Consider the following 16,820-nt stretch of genomic DNA (forward strand, 5'->3'; position numbering starts at 1 on the left):
TGTGATCAAGAGCAGTGAGGGGAGTGCACAGTGCACAGCGTCTTGGGCCGGCCAACCACACATACGTAATAGGCTGTCTCCAGCCCAGCAAATGTGTTGCTAGGCTGGTGAGAGCCTGCACAGTCTCCCAGCCAATCCTGACGCTGCTCTGAGAAGCACCAGGATTGGTGCAGGGCAGGCTGGGAGCCTGTGCCTGCGATGATGACAAGGTAGATGAGCGTTGTGGCATGACAGAAGAGGTAAGTGTTTTTATTTTTTTAATTAATTTTATTAATTCTTCCTCCTTGTTCCTCCCCTGCCATGTGCTGGCCCACCCCCGTTACACCCGTGAGCCGCAACTGGTCTACGAGGGCAAAAGACAAAGCAATCTTCTAGTACTCTATCTGGGATGAATGGAAAAAAAATGTAAATATAACACCAGTCGAACAGGAAATAATAGTTCCCCGGAGAGTCCCTGAACAAATACGGAATCCGCAGAAGTACTAAGCCAGCGGAGGCAGTGAGGCACTTAAATATAAAGATGAAATGTACGACAGAGTAGCACCCCAAGTTGAGCCAGTGAGGAAACATCCCCCACCAGAAAGGCACCTAGGTACTGTGAGGGGGGTAGTGATGCAGGCAATATGTGTAGGACAGGAGAGTAGAAGAGATGCTCCCATACAATAGGAGACAGTGAGACATATGCCAGAGAATATTTCGAAAGGCCCACTAGTGGACAGGGAGGAGGTGACCTGTAATTGATTGGGCAGAAGATAGAAGTCAAAGAGTCAACCCATACAGGAGACTCAAGAGTTGGTAGTTACAGGAGCTTGACATAAGTGACCCACTATAAAGCACAAAGGCAGGGCAACGAAAGAAAATTCTGTCAGGTAAGGATTCCTGGGCCACAGTAGTGTTGTGTGGGGTGCGTTTCCTCTAATGTCCTGGGACCTGTCAAACTATGGCCCAGCAAACTGGGCCAAGTACACCCTTTCCCCACTTGGCTCGCAGATTAGCAAGGGTGAGCAGTCAAAGGATTCTCGCAGAGGGAGAGGGATAAAAAATCAGAACTTAAACAGTCAAACAACACACAAATAATTCACTGTCCAACCCAGTGCTTATCATCTAATACAGTGGTTCCCAACCTTTGGACTTATGTGGACCCCCATTTTATCATTATTAGAACCCAGGGACCCCCAATGTATCATTATTGGAATCCGGGGACCCTCACTGAGTCATTACTGGAAGCCGTTGGCCCAGGCCTAAACATTGTCGACTATTTGAACTGCAAAACAATACACAAAAAATACATAAACAAGCATTGCATCAAACACATACACGAATTATAACACATTGTATTCAATTTGCAAACAAATAAAATACAAAAAAAAAATTGTAATTCTAATAAGAAGATTGAAGCTTTCCAAATTCAATTGAAGCCACACACTGTCTATAGTTTATTTTCTTTGGTGCAACTGTACTGCTCCCATGAATCTAACTGAGGATACTAATTTAATTTTTAGCCTCCAATTTCACATACCTTGACATTTACAGTATGTTTTAATTTTTGCAATAATGCATTTAGCCACTTTATTTATATACACTTTATCAATCTGTTAATATTAGTTACTTTTCTAAGCAGTCACGGACCTCCTGTGGAGGCTTCACAGACCCCAAAGGGTCCCCAGATCACAGGTTGGGAACCACTGTTCTAATAGAAGGAACACACTTTAATATCACAGCAAATTGGAATATTATACAATTAGACAGGGAGTACAACTGCCTGTTTAATTCAATCACCAACCGAGTCTTAGTTAAGCTCTTCTCCCTCTGCAGTGCCATTCTTCCAACTAAGTAGTGTCTCCTGCAATTCAGTTTTAGGCAAGAATGGAAACATGGGTAAGTTCAGTTTGAGCAGTTCTAAACCCCAAAGTATTGGAGGATTACCTTTATGTGTTCACAACTCAGTATTTTTGTCTTTGAGGTTGAGTCTCACATTACCTTCTTATCAGAGTCACAGCTTGGCTGGGCTTGTCGGAATTACACTGCTGATGCATTTTTTGGTATTGTTTTATTGTAATGGCAGCCTAGCTCCTCACTTGGGCTACTGAGGGGGAAGGGAATATGAGTTTCATGCTACTTTGACTAATGCTTTTCTTTAGCAGTTGCTGCTTATCAGCCAGCTTCAGGTGTTCCATTTTGGCAGCAACAATAGCTGATTGAGGGAAATATGTCCCACATCAGAAATGGCTACACCAGTCCTCAGGCACACTACAAGAGTGTATTTCTCTGGTGTTTGGCTCAAAGCTTCTTTACATTGTCCACTACCTGAAACACATTCTTGAAGACTGAATGACCTCTTGTGACTCGCTTGGCATTCTCTCTGAACCCACTAAATGGCCGTGGACAGGAAGGGATAATAAACAATACCTTACGTAGAATTTCTATGGTTAGCCCCGTCTCCATCAATCCTCATCTCAGTGCCCTGGTCTCCATTATCCTCTCACAGGAATGCAAGAAATACACTTCAACATACTGAGGAAACTGCATCCACCCCACATTCTGTGATATTCAGTCCCAGTAGGCTGCCTGTGCCACTTCTTGTCAACATCCTGATAGCAGTCACATGTCAACAAAAGAGGATATTGTTGGTGCACCCTTCCACGTTACAGAACCAGTGCTGGACCTTGGCATTACCATGGGCAGGTCTAGGCCACAGCATGTATTAAATGTTAGCTGGGATAGAAAAAAAACAGGATACCAGTTGCACATGTAGTTGGTTCACACAGGGTAGTGTGCATGCCCAGATACCATGAAAGGGATACATATTTGAACGTGTGGCTTAGGTGGGTCACAAAATGCCCTCTCTGTATATTATTTTTGTTCCATTGATTCTTGGTGTTTTGTATTGACAGGAATTCTAGTATATTAAAAAGGAGAAATAAAAGGAGATAAACTACTCCTTTAGGCAATGGAAAGAGGGGCGTTTCAGCATTAAATCAATTAGTATTAGTTTGAGACATCAAGCAGCTGGGCAAACCATTAATTTGTGGTGCTACTTGGAGGGTGTGTAATATATACAAAATAGTATATTATTTTATAGCCGCACCTTGCACATAGAAACCCCAAAACAAATCTAATATCCTTGTTGAATAATTTTCTTCTTAAGCAATATTCTCCAACAGGTAGGGCATTCCAGGAAATCATTGCATGTGGTGAAATTAGAGGGCCAGAGGCCAAGCCTTTGGCCTTACTCTCTGCAAGTTATCAATTATCTGGACACTACCTCTCCTCTGGTTAATATGTGATTGCAAATTACATCCTCAACATTTGTGGCACATTTCACACAAATATTTAATACATGATGTGTTTTTATAGTACTATAGATGAAAAAGGTTGCATAAAGCAGAACTATTTAATTTATGTTTGTTATTGGGTACAACCATTGTTTTATGTGCAATTGAGTGAATGACAGTTTTTCAGTGTCATAACATGTTAGTCAGAAAGGAAAATGTTTATTGTGACACTAATAGGAATTTTGACGAAATTTAACATGATTTCACCTTGTGAAAAATGTTAACCCACAAAGGGAAATTGATGAACCATCTATGAGAGAAAATAATTTTCTTTCAGGTTTTCCATTAAGAGATTATTTCTAGTGGTCCATAAATCTCCATTACAGTACATTTTCTACAAATGCATCTATTCCTCATCTATGTGAGGAAAAAAATCTGTCATACTGAGTGAAACAGCAGGGGCAGTCTGTTAATGGATTCACCAATGTTCTATTATAGCCCTATACCCCGCCATAGTGGGCTATACTAGCCATTAAAAGCCTGCTTCAGCCTTTAGGAAGGGAGCCAGACTTTCATGACAGAATAGCCCAGCTACAGAGAGCTTCTGATGGATACAACTACCTGTGGATTCCTCACCTAATGAATACTCCCATTGCGCCAGCATTCAACGGAAATCTTCTTCCTAGCTTCTGCACGTTGACGAGGACATCACAATTGCCCACGCAACGCCGTCTGACGTCATACAGGCAATAAGAGGTCCTCGCCGCCGTGCCGACGTCAGTTCCCTTTTTTCCGTGCCATTCGAAATGGTTATCTTCGAGGGAGCTACTGTTGCTGTATCGACAGTTACAGTGTGTTTTTGGCTATTTTTACTTTGGGACATTACAATGTCACAGAGAAAGTCAGGATTCAAGCCCTGCCGTGAGTGTGGGGGCAAAATGTCGGTTACGGACCCACATTCTGACTGCTTGTGGTGTCTTAGTTCCGACCATGATGTTGATAAGTGCGATTCTTGTCAACATATGAATCCTAAGGCCCTGAAAGGACGTGAGGCCAAGCTTTTTCTTGCGAAATCGAAAAAGAAGGAGAAGGGACATCACGAAAGTCGTCATCACCAAAGTCTCATCTGCGTCATCGGGACTCCCGGCGTCGTTGAGAATCACGGCGCCGGTCGAGTAGGGAGAGGTCTCGATCGAGGTCTCCATCAACTCGACGTCAGAAGACTTGGGAAGTCAGTCCCACTGTCACTCCCCAGCCGACGACGCCTTTGCCATCTCCGGCTTCACCGACTTCACCCATGTCATCGGGCCATCCTCCTTCAGTGTTCGAGGTTCGGCAGCCTCAGATGTTTTCTCCGTCTTTGCAGACGTCGAGACCGGCGTCGGTGTCGCCTTCGAACCAGGCACCCCAGTACCCAGCTTTCCCGGCCCCTGGAGCTGATAGTACCGCATTCCTGAATGCAATATTTTCCATCTTCCAACAGATGGCTCCAGGTGGTGGACCGGCTGGTCCTTCGGGCCCTTTGGCCTTCAACATGGGTGCTCCGGCTCCACTTTGACCGGCACCCTTTATGCCCTTTCTCCCCCTGGGGAACGTGGGCTCGGTGCCGGAATCGGCTCCTGAGGCTTCGGCTCCTACGGCTTCGGTTCTTGCGGCTTTGATGTCTCAGCCAGTGACGCCGTCTAGACCTCCTGTAACTCCGGGGCAGTCTTCACACCGTCCGGCTCCTCGTTCGGCGCCAAAGAGACCTATGGTGCCTGTAGACCCGGCGTCTGACGGATCCGAGGATCGGTGTCATTCTTCAATGTCCGCTGATGCCATGTCGACGCCGAGGATAGAGGAGAGGCTGCGCTCGAGGAGGCTTGCTCTCCGCCTCCTTGAAGAGCAGGAATACCAGAGACAAGCCTTGGAGGAAGGGGAGATCGAGGACTCTTGTGAGGGTCTCCATGGACTTTACACTGCTAGTGGTCTAGATACCTCCCCTGAATGGGACTTGTCATCACCTGGGGAGTACACAGAGGAGGCAGACACTTTTCATTCTGTCATCAGAAAGGCAGCTGACTTTCTGGACCTCCCTTTGCCAGTGACTGAGGCCAAGCAGAACATCTTAACGGAAGTGTTGCACCCTGCCTCTACATCTGCAGAGCCACTTTTGCCTTTCAATGAAGCGCTGCTGGACCCCATTATGGAAGTCTGGAAGAAACCAGTGTCTTCTTCAGCCATCAATAGATCTGTGGCTCGGAGGTATCGGGTTGCACCGGCTGACCCAGGTTTTCTTTCCAGGCATCCAACACCTGAAAGCCTGGTGGTCCAAGCTTCGTGCTCAGCAAGATCTGCTCCTGGGTCCTTTCCGGCTGTACCATCGGATAGAGACTCCAAGAAGATGGACATCTCATCCAAAAAGATGTTCTCGTCATGTAGCATGGCATTGAAGTCCACCAACGCTACATGCATTTTAAGAAGATACATTTATGCCCTGATGGACGAGATTAAATCAACACACACAGAGGTTCCTCAGGAATTATTGAGCCTGGTCTCTGACGCTCAGGCAGCTGCAACCCAGGTTATTCAATCTGGGTTGGATACATCTGACTCGGTTGCTAGAGCAATGGGCACTGCTGTAGTTACGAGGAGGCAGGCCTCGCTTTGTAACTTCGGATTTTCCTCGGATGTTCAGTCAACCCTATTGGACCTTCCTTTTGATGGTGATAAGCTGTTTGGTGCCAAGGCACACTCGGCCTTAGAAAGGGGCAAAGAGAGTAGGGTCACGGCCAAGTCGTTGGGCTTGCAAGCCACTTCTACTTCCTCCAGATTTTTTAGGAGGTTTCGAGGATTTGGTTGTGGTTCCTCTTCCTCCTCCTTTCGAGGGAAATTCCAGCAACCCACCTCTGCTGTCTCCTATAGATCTTTCAGAGGGAGGGGTAGGGTCCGTACCAGGGGAGCCACTCAGCAGCACTCTGCCTCTTCCTCTTCCTCTGGAGGGGTGCAGCAGGGGAAGCAGCCTTAGGCTTCCACCAATTCCCACTCACTCCACTCCTGTAGGGGGGAGGTTACTGAATTTTCTCCACAAGTGGGAGGTCATAACATCAGACTCCTGGATTACCAGCATTGTGAAAAAAGGCTATACCCTACCCTTTCAGGAGTTTCCGCCCCCCATCCCGCCCTGCCCATCTTATTGTTCAGAAGAACATCTCCTGTTGTTAGAACAGGAGGTTCAAGTCCTCCTTTCAAAGGGCGCTGTGGAGTTGGTCCCAGAGCAGGAAAGGGGTCAAGGTTGTTACTCGAGGTACTTCCTGATTCCCAAGAAGGATGGTCGGTTGAGACCAATCCTGGACCTAAGGATCTTGAATTGGTTCCTCAAACAGGAAAAGTTCAAGATGCTGACCCTAGCTCAGGTACTTTTGGCGCTGAACAATGAAGATTGGATGCTGTCTGTCGACTTGCAGGATGCTTACTTTCATATTCCGATACTCAAGTCGCACAGGAAGTATCTCCGGTTTGTGGTGGGGTCGCAGCAATATCAGTTTGCGGTCCTCCCGTTTGGTCTTACTTCAGCACCTCGGGTCTTCACGAAGGTGATGTTGGTGGTTACAGCGGAGCTCAGAAGGAAGGGGATAGCAGTATTTCCTTATCTGGACGACTGGTTGATCAAAGCCAAGTCTCTGGAGCTCGTGTTGCATCACCTGCAGTTGACAACCCAGTTGTTGTTCGGCCTGGGTTTTTCGGTGAACGTGCCCAAATCTCACCTAGAGCCCTCTCAGCGCCTCCTGTTCATAGGGGCAGTACTGGATACAACATTGAATCGAGCCTTTCCTCCGTCTCAGCGGATTCAGGACATTCAGGCGTTGGTTCCAATGTTTCAAAGTGGAGCGGTCATTCCAATCCTCAAGGTCCTACATCTGCTCGGTCTGTTTGCTTCCTGCATACTGTTGGTCACGCATGCTCGCTGGCACATGAGGGCTCTTCAGTGGTGCCTCCAAAGGCAGTGGTCTCAACACAAAGGAGATCTCAAAGGCTTGGTGAGGATCTCCAGAGATGCTGCCACGGATTTGAAGTGGTGGATTGCGGATGGCAATCTTTCCAGAGGAAGGCCGTTCTCGCAAGCTCCACCAGTGGCCACAGTAATAACGGATGCTTCCACTCTAGGGTGGGGAGCTCATCTGGGGGACCTGGAAATCAAAGGACTTCGGTGTCCAGTAGAACAGATGTTTCATATCAATCTGTTGGAGTTACGGGCTGTACGTCTAGCTCTCAAGGCCTTCCTCCCATCCCTTTGCGGTCAGTCGGTTCAGGTCCTGATGGACAATACTACCGCGATGTGGTATATAAACAAACAGGGAGGGGTAGGGTTGTACCTTCTCTGCAGAGAAGCTCTTCCGCTATGGGCCTGGGCAAAGGACCATCAGATTTGCTTGATAGCAAATCATCTGGCCGGAGTCTTGAACGTACGTGCGGAGAGTCTCAGTCGCCATTTCGCGGCGATCACGAGTGGCGTCTCCATCCACATCAAGTCCGTCTAATCTTCCAGATGTGGGGGTTTCCTCGGATAGATCTGTTTGCCACCCGGGAGAACTCGCACTGCCCGTTATTCTGCAGCCTCCAGTATCCGGTACAAGGAGCATTGGGGGATGCGTTTCAGATGACGTGGTGCGACCAGTTGCTTTACGCGTTTCCCCCCATACCTTTGATTCCTCGAGTATTGAGGAAAATACGCCAAGACCGGGCCCAAGTCATCTTAATAGCTCCGGATTGGCCAAGGAGGGTATGGAACACGGACCTTCTCCAACTCTCACTGTGCCCTCCGCTCCGTCTCCCTCTCAGGGCAGACCTCCTCTCGCAGTCGCAGGGGCAGGTTTTACACCCCCACCTCCAGAGCCTGCACCTTCATGCCTGGAGATTGAACGGGGCAACCTGAGTTCTTTCTCTCTCCCGCCTGATGTAGTGGATGTTATCTTAGCGGCCAGGCGAAACTCCACTAAATCTACCTACGCTAGTAGGTGGTCTAAATTTGTGGTTTGTGTGGAGAGAGGCAGATTGATCCCTTACGTGCTCACTTGTCGGATGTTTTATCTTTTGCATTGTCTCTAGCACAGAGAGGTTGTGCAGTGGCTACGGTTAAGGGATACTTGTCTGCTCTTTCAGCCTTTATTTGTCTTCCAGACCAACCTTCTTTGTTTAAATCCCCTATAGTACTTCAGTTCTTGAAGGGTCTTATGAATAAATTCCCTCCTACTCCTTTCGTTATGCCTCAGTGGGATTTGAACTTGGTTCTAACTTTCCTTATGGGGTCCCCTTTTGAGCCTATGCACTCTTGCCACATGAGATTATTGGTCCTAAAGACAGTCTTTCTGGTTGCAATTACTTCTGCAAGGAGAGTGAGTGAGTTGCAAGCTCTATCTGTAAAACCCCCTTATACATCTTTTTATGGGGATAAGGTGGTGTTGAGGACCAAGGCTGCTTTCCTTCCGAAGGTTGTTTCACCCTTTCATATGTCCCAGACGATTACTATTTCCACGTTTTATCCTCCGCCTCATCCCTCAAAGGAAGAAGAGAGACTTCACCGCTTAGATCCAAGGAGGGCACTAAGCTTTTATATAGACAGAACAAAGGATTTCAGGCTGGAGGATCAGCTCTTCATCGGGTACGTGGGAAAGAGGAGAGGAAAGGCAGGCCACAAGAGAATACTCTCCAGGTGGGTTGTTCTTTGTATTAAAATGTGTTACTCTTTAGCAAAGACAGAACCCCCTGATGATATAAGAGCTCATTCCACCAGAGCTAAGTCGGCCTCTTTGGCCTTGGCTAGGGGTGTTCCTGTGGTTGACATCTGCAAGGCCACAACTTGGTCATCCCTTCATACTTTTGCGAAGCATTACTGCTTGGACTCTGAGGTCAGAAGGGATGGCCATTTTGCACGGTCGGTGCTGCAGGATTTCTTGGTTTGACCATTCAGGCACCTTCCACAGAGTGCAGTACTGCTTTGGGACTCTATTCATTAGGTGAGGAATCCACAGGTAGTTGTATCTATCAGAAGAACGAGTTACTTACCTTCGGTAACGACTTTTCTGGTGGAACATTAGCTACCTGTGGATTCCTCACGGTCTGAACTCTTTTCCCTCTGTCACATTGTTATTTCAAAGCTACCCAGACTATCCCCCAATTTCCAATTGGTCAATTAACCGTACGTTATTACACTAACCAATAATGTTATTGTCCCAAACCTATGAATTCTAATAATTCACAGTTCACATGTCAATGATTGGTCCGCTTTACGATGTTCTCATCATCCGGCTCGACAGGTATAAAAAATGTTGCATCTTCTTCTCCAGTCAGTGTCTTCATTGTTCGAGTCCTGGGAAAGTACTTCTAGCACACATTACACACTTTTCAATACACTTCTAGAGACATCATCTCCTGTCCGTCGGTTCTTATAAAAAGCTCCTGTTAAGCATGTTATTAGACAATGAGCAGTTCACGGTTAGTTCATTTTGTCTGCATTTTCATTGAATGTTAAGAAATACAGCTTTTGCATGTGGCCTGGCAAGACTAGTCCAAGACGCTCGCTAAGTTAAGGCCTACAATTATTGAAAAACATAGGTTATACTCTGTATTTGTGGCTGTTTTATAGGCTGTGTTTTATACCGTGGACCATGTGGAAAGTACTTTGCATAGCTTATGACTGCTGGAGTGATGCTCTTATCATGTCACATGTAACTGTGCTTGAGCTTGAGTGGTGTGAAAGAAATGAGTGATGAAATACTCAGGCTTGCATATCATTTATTTTACATGTTTCGAACGCTGTGAGTTGCAAGTGTGGCCACTGGGGAAATGTTTTGGTATTTTGCAAGATGGCCAGTAGCTTGCTTTTTCACATTGCTGTGATGGTTTAGCTGCACTTATGCATGGAGATAGAGGTAACTGCACATGCCAAGCATCCTAGCTTGGGAGATTGTTTCTACATGTTGGGTGAGTGCAATGCTGATTCATATAGTGGGAAAGCACCACATCTTTACCAGTGTCATGTACTCCAGGGGATCTTCGATTTGTTTTTATGTAGGTTTGTTGCTTATATGGAAAAGGCAGTGGCGCTTAGAAGATGAAGAATGGACCAGTGCCACATATGTCTTTAAGGTCAATGTAGACTATTTGAAAATAGAGATTTTTGTTTCCCAGGGAGCACCCTGTGAAGTTTTTGGGACATTGGGGTAATGTGTTAATTTAGATGTTGATGTAGTAGTTAAATTTTACTTTGGTGATTTTTAGATTCTTTGTAGAGTGGTTCTCCTAACTAGAGACTGCCAACACAGTCAAGGTGGTAATGGATTATGTAAACGGTAGATTGGAGCTTCTGTAGGAAACTTTGAGGTGGGACCATCTGTCAAGTGCTACTTGTCACTTGATTCATATATTGGACACATTTGGCACAGACCTGTACCTCTCAAGGAACTTCTGGCCATGGTCAACTTTAATCTCTACACACTGACAAGACTTGCCAGTGTCCTCATTGAAGGCATAGTAAGTCTCAAACTTAATAAGTAACTACTGTCATCAAACGGTGTGGAAGTACTATGCTATTCCAATGTGTTTGTTGTGTGAGCATATAGCCTGTGGGAGGTAGTTTCCCTTATAATTTTTTTTTTTTAAAGGTTTTTTGCATCACAGAAATGTAGTTGGTAACCACACCTCAGATATGCAAACCACTTTCATCATTGGTGTGGTATGGTTATGCTATTCCAACGTGTATGTTGAGTGAGCCTATAGCCTGTGGGAGGTTGTTTGCATAACAAATGTTTATGTAAAGTGTTTTGTATCACAGAAATGTTGTTTGTATCCACATATCAGGTAAGTATTATAGTAGATATTGGCAAAGTGCCTTTGAACACATTCAAATTTCAGATCAAAGGTAGACAAATTTATGTTTTCACAACAGTGGGTTTCTGCAAGTTTACAGGAATATATTTATCACCACATTGCTATTTGAAGTTCTGGATTACATTGTGTTGATCCCTTTGAAGCTTAAATGACTTCAGTGGCATCCCAAATCATTCATTGCAAGGAATGATGCTGCAATAACTCAAAGAAAACTCTCACTCACAATAATGCCCTTCCTCTTCATGTTCTTTATGTCATTCATGATTATGTTCAACAAGAAAATAATGATTGTTGTACTGGAATCGCTAAACGCATTCTCGGCCATTCAGGTGTACATATTTCACACTTCTTCCAAAGCTAAAATTTGCTTATATTCGGTTATACTCTTTTCATACATATTGCAAGTTGCATTTAGATTTACATAAACTACTTCACCAGAATATTAAGGAATTTTCTTCTTTAAGACATATCATAGCCAATAGTTTTGAACAGTCACTGCTTACTGAACAGCATACATGATGGAGATTTTGGGTCACTAATAGCACTTTAGGGACTTAAGGAGCCCTTTGCGCTCTTCATGCTTGTAAGGATTTGGGTTATTGGTTGAAGGGGATGAAAGCCCCACTCAGGCAATAATCACAATCCTTGTTACAGTGAACCAAAAAAAAGGTCACTAAAATAATCTGTGGTGAACCAAGTGATAGCCTGGCACAAAGGCAGTCAGGTTTAACACAGAGGCAGTATGTGAACTATTTATGCAGAACACAAACAGTAATGAAGTGAAAACACAACACAAGAAAAATCCCAAATCAATTTACAAACAAAGGTTTTTTGTAGTGAAAATAGCACCAAAAAGCACACAGCGTCACGCACAGTCATGTGGTAGCACTACATCGGGGTAGAGTCATAAGTTCAGGCTGACTGGGTTGGGGTGCGGGTTGGATACAGAGACCAGGTTAGTCCAGCTGAAAAGTAAGTTTCTAAGTCCAGCACAAAGAATTCAGACCCGTATTTATACTTTTTTAGCACCGCTTTTTGACGCAAAAGAGGCGCAAACTTACAAAATACCATTTTATTTTGTAAGTTTTCGCCGCTTTTGCGTCAAAAAGCGGCACAACTGCGGCGCGAAAAAAGTATAAATATGGGCTTCAGGATTTTCACCATTTCTTTTGGAGGAGTACCCTCTGATGTCACCCAATGGTCCCAGACTTGGGGTGAGGGGATACTCTTTTTCATCAGGGTCTCATCACAGCATAGGTCTGTAGGGCTCAGGCAGGTTTAGCTGCAAGTCAAGGTGGGAAACAGTCATTACTACCCAGCCCTTTCCCCAACTAGCCTTTACCACGCATGTGTTACCACACATGTATCATTACAACGAATAGCCTTCCCCACGCGTACCATTACAACGAATGTAGTGGTATGCATGTAAGGGCTATGCGTTGTAATGCTGGTGAAGGCTATCTACATCTTTGGAGGAAACAGAAAGATCATTCAATTTCCTCAGAGCGACCTGCAAAGTGCCTTAGGAGTGAGGTAAGGGGGATTGGCCTGGGTGTGGGGGCTATTGTTTTAAGGAGGGGTGAGAGGTTAGGTTTTAGGGTGGGGTAGGAGTAAGGTGAGGGGGATTGGGTGTTAGGGTACTGTTTTAGGAAGGTGGTGGGGGGATTGGTTTTAGGGCAGGTGTAGGAGTAATGTGAGGAGGTTTGGGGGTAAGGGCTACTGTTTTAGGGAGGGACGGTGGGGATTATCTTTTACGGTGGGGGGTTGGGATTAAGGTGAGGGGGATTTTGGGATGTGGGCACTGTTTTAGTGAGGGGGAAGGGGGTGGGGGTTAGGTAAGCGGGGGTAGGAGGAAGGTGAGGGGGTTGGGGGGTGAGGGTTACTGTTTTAGGGAGGGGGTGGGTGTTAGGTATTAGTGTGAGGGTAGGAGTAAGGTGAGGGGGATTGGGTCTGGGGCTGGGGGTACTGTTTTAGGGAAGGGGGTTTGTTTTTAGGTGGGATAGGAGTAAGGTGAGGTGGATTGGGTCTGGGGTACTGTGTGAGGGAGGGAGTAGGGAGTGTTGGGCCTGGGGGGATTACTGTTTGAGGGAGGGGGCAAGGGTTATGTTTTAGGACAGGGGGTGGTTTTCAGGTTAAGTGCTGAGGGGGGTTGGGCTTGAGGGTGGGGGACTGTTTTAGGGAGGAATTGGGGGTGGCGGTTAGGTTTTAGGGCAGGGATAGGTTTTTGGGATTAGGGCAAGGGGATTTAGTCTGGGGTGGGGGTATGGTTTTAGGGGGGCTTTATGTTTTAGGGGGGTGGTGGTTTTTGGGTTTGGGGGTATTGGGCTGGGGGACCTTTACCACTCATATGCCTTTAAAGCACATGCTTTTACAACATAATTTGTTGTTAAGGCATATGCATAGTAACAGCATACTTGTTGTAACACACGTGTGGTAACCATGTGCATTGCAATGGAATGCGTGATTCCGAAATACAACCAGTCAAGACAGGTCCAGTTGCAGCAGGCCAGCTGGACAGATGCAGGAAGGCCTTTTAAGCTTTATCTGTCCCCATAGCTCACAAAGGAGGTCAGCCATTTGACACTGAGTCAAGGAAGTCCAGTCTTCCTTCTCAGACAGCAAGACACTACTTCTAGCATCAGGGCGGTGCTCTAGCGGCAAGGCAGTCCTTTGTCTGTAACTTCCACAAGTCCAGGAGCGTTCTGGAGAGTGGCCTTGGAATTCCATTGTGTATACCTGGTGCCAACCTTTGTGTGGGGGACTCCCTCTTCTGAACCCACATCTGGTTCTGGAAAGTTCCTCCTTTGTCAAGGCTCCATACTGTCTAGGTGTGACCAAAGACAGGGCAGGCCACATGATAGGTTCATTGGTGTGTACAGGAGACAGCGTTGTTTGATGTTGAAGTGAGGCTGGGTACAGCCAGTGTGATCTTAAGGATTTTTGGGGCTTCCTGCAAACACATAAGTCTCCTTTGTGTCACTGTTTGGAAGCAATACACAAACCCCAACAGCAGAGCCATTCACAGTCTTGTGACCCAGGACACTGGCAGAAGGCACAAATGGTTAGATCAGCAAAATGCCAACTTCCTGACAATGACATTTTCAAAATCGCAACTTGAAATCCAACATCATCACTCAAGAAGATTCTAAATTACAATTCATTTGAGTGTAAGCAGCACATTTCTATCTGCTTCAAATCAAATGTTAGCACAGGCCCTGGGTACATGTGGAGCCATATGACTACCTCCAGAGAAAACTAGAGGTGACTAATCAGTTGATGGACTTCCCTGCTTAGGTATAAGAAAACAGACAATGGCCCTCTTTTGCACTGTCAGTTATATGTCCATCCAAGTCTAACTCTATCCTCCTGGAACGAGCCTCAGGGGTCACTACACTAGTCCATAGGAAACCCTTCTCTTCATCTGTAGATCCTATAGATCTGTGACGCTTTACCACCCATACCATCTTGGGCCCTGTCTGGATCACTGTTGCCCTCCCCCTCACTGTGCTGGGTGGAACATGAAACACCCTTCTCAGGGTCACTCCCAGATACCTTCTTGTAGGCACTGGCACTGAGCCAGATGTCTGTTTTCTTTGCAAGCTCCCTGGGGCCAGTGAGCGTACTATCTATCGGGTGTAAGTGCAGCTCTAGGAAAATAACTACTGAACATGCACTCTCTTGCACTCTGATTGTATAGCTTACTGTAATTACATTACTGCCTACTGCCCTTCATCAATCCACCCAGTGTCTTACAGAAGTAATTCATGAAATCCATCCAGGACTTCGTGAGACAAGGTCTGACTGCCCCTGAATTTCAACCTAAATTTCTCAGAGTGTGAGACCATACTTCCTGACACACGTTTCCTTTATGAGTGGGTACTTCATCCTGTCACCATTCCCCGGAACTAACAAGGAATCCCTTCCCTCAGTTAGTATATGTCTCTAGAGGCTGGATCCCCAATCTTCCTCAGGTACCCAATGTATCTCTAGAGGTACCTCAAAGGCCTCAAACCACCTGTTCATGTTATCTTGCACTTCAATGTTAGGCACTAGAGCATGGGTACTCACAAACACTTTACCGGGGGCCAAAAAGTTTGTCGAGTGCCGCATCGATGCCAGAGGAATGGCAGCCAAGCGAGGAAATTAGGGGGATTTGGCTGCTAGGTATGGGTAGGCGAAGTGAAGGGTATACACCTAGAGAGTGATTTGAGCAATATGAAACTAGGAAACCTGAGATTAATCTCGTCTTCCCCACTTTTCCAAATTGTGTGATCCTAGACAATTGCTTACTTTTACTTTCCCTCCTTTTTGTCATTATCACATATGAGGACAGCAAAATTTCAGCATGTACACTGTGAAAATATGCTCCTGTGTTTGATTTAAAAACTATAATATTGTTCATTTACAGTAGGAGACCAGGTCACTTAAAACGTGAACCGAAAATCTGACTTGCCTCTTTAATACACTATTGGCATATTTGTCAGTGTAGGGTAAGAATTAATGTTTCTGAATTCATGTTTGAAAACTATCACTTTTAAATGAATACTTCTCATTGCAATGATATAATAACTTATACTTAGGTGAAAGGTTCATCATGTTAACTTATTACACTTTTTGAATTTTGAAGCAACTGTTATATTTTTACATTTTTCTGCAAGATGTCTTTAAAAATGAACCTGTTTCTTAAGTGAAGCTCAGGACTCTCTGGTTACTTCCTTTCCACCAGTTAACCATGAATTATTTAAGATCTTTTATTTTTAGAGCTGAATCCAGTGAACAGCATCCCTGTACTCCTGTTGCCCTGGGTGCCTCATGCAAAGGTCAGGGGGGCTGCATGCGGCCCCTCGGCCGTACTTTGAGTATCCATGCACTAGAGCCTTGTCTCCACTGATCATTGGATTTTCACTGCCACCATTGTTGCTGAACTCTGTGTACTGCTTGGTCTTTAGGCCTGGCTCTTTAAGAATCACTTCATGAGCCAACAATATTTTTCTCTCTTCCAAAGTTCTCTCAGCCTTCTTTACCTCTGCCAGCCTCTCTTTCAGGGTCAGTCTCCTCTCCTCAATGTCCCTCTTTGCAGCAACTTCCTCCCTGACTGCTTCAGTTTTTTTTTCTTTGCAGCTTCTTTCTTTTCATCTGCAGCTAGCTTCATCTTGGCTATCCACAGTCTGAATTCCCTCTCTACCCTCCTGCCCTTCAGTTCCTCAGATTGTGGGAGGACATGCTGCTGACTGCTTAGGATCCAGCAGGAGACTTCACTCCTGTGGGCCTCCTTGTCCCCTCAGAGGTCATGATTAGATGGTTTTTATCCTCCTCTTCTATTACTTCTTCCTCCTGCCCCTCCACATTCTCATCCTCCTGTTCTGTAGCAAGCCGATGGTAGGCATTTCCTAAGAGGTCTTTCTGGAGTGCCTGTCTCTTGGTGCTCTTGTTTAATTGTAGCTCTCTCTCCCCGCAAACTAATTTCACTTCTGCCATAGTGCAGCTTTCCTGGTTCATGAGATTCATCTCCAAGATTGCAGGCAAGAGTTCTGGTACAAAAATGATGCAAGAATTACATTTGGAGAAAAAGGTTGAATCTGATGTCAGAATATTTGATGGGATTTTAGAGGCACACAAATCCATGAGTAGCTCTGCACAAACAAAAGTACTGTACCCCACCACTGAACACCAATG

This window comes from Pleurodeles waltl, chromosome 9 (genome assembly GCF_031143425.1).
Source record: "Pleurodeles waltl isolate 20211129_DDA chromosome 9, aPleWal1.hap1.20221129, whole genome shotgun sequence".
In the NCBI taxonomy this organism is placed as follows: Eukaryota; Metazoa; Chordata; class Amphibia; order Caudata; family Salamandridae; genus Pleurodeles; species Pleurodeles waltl.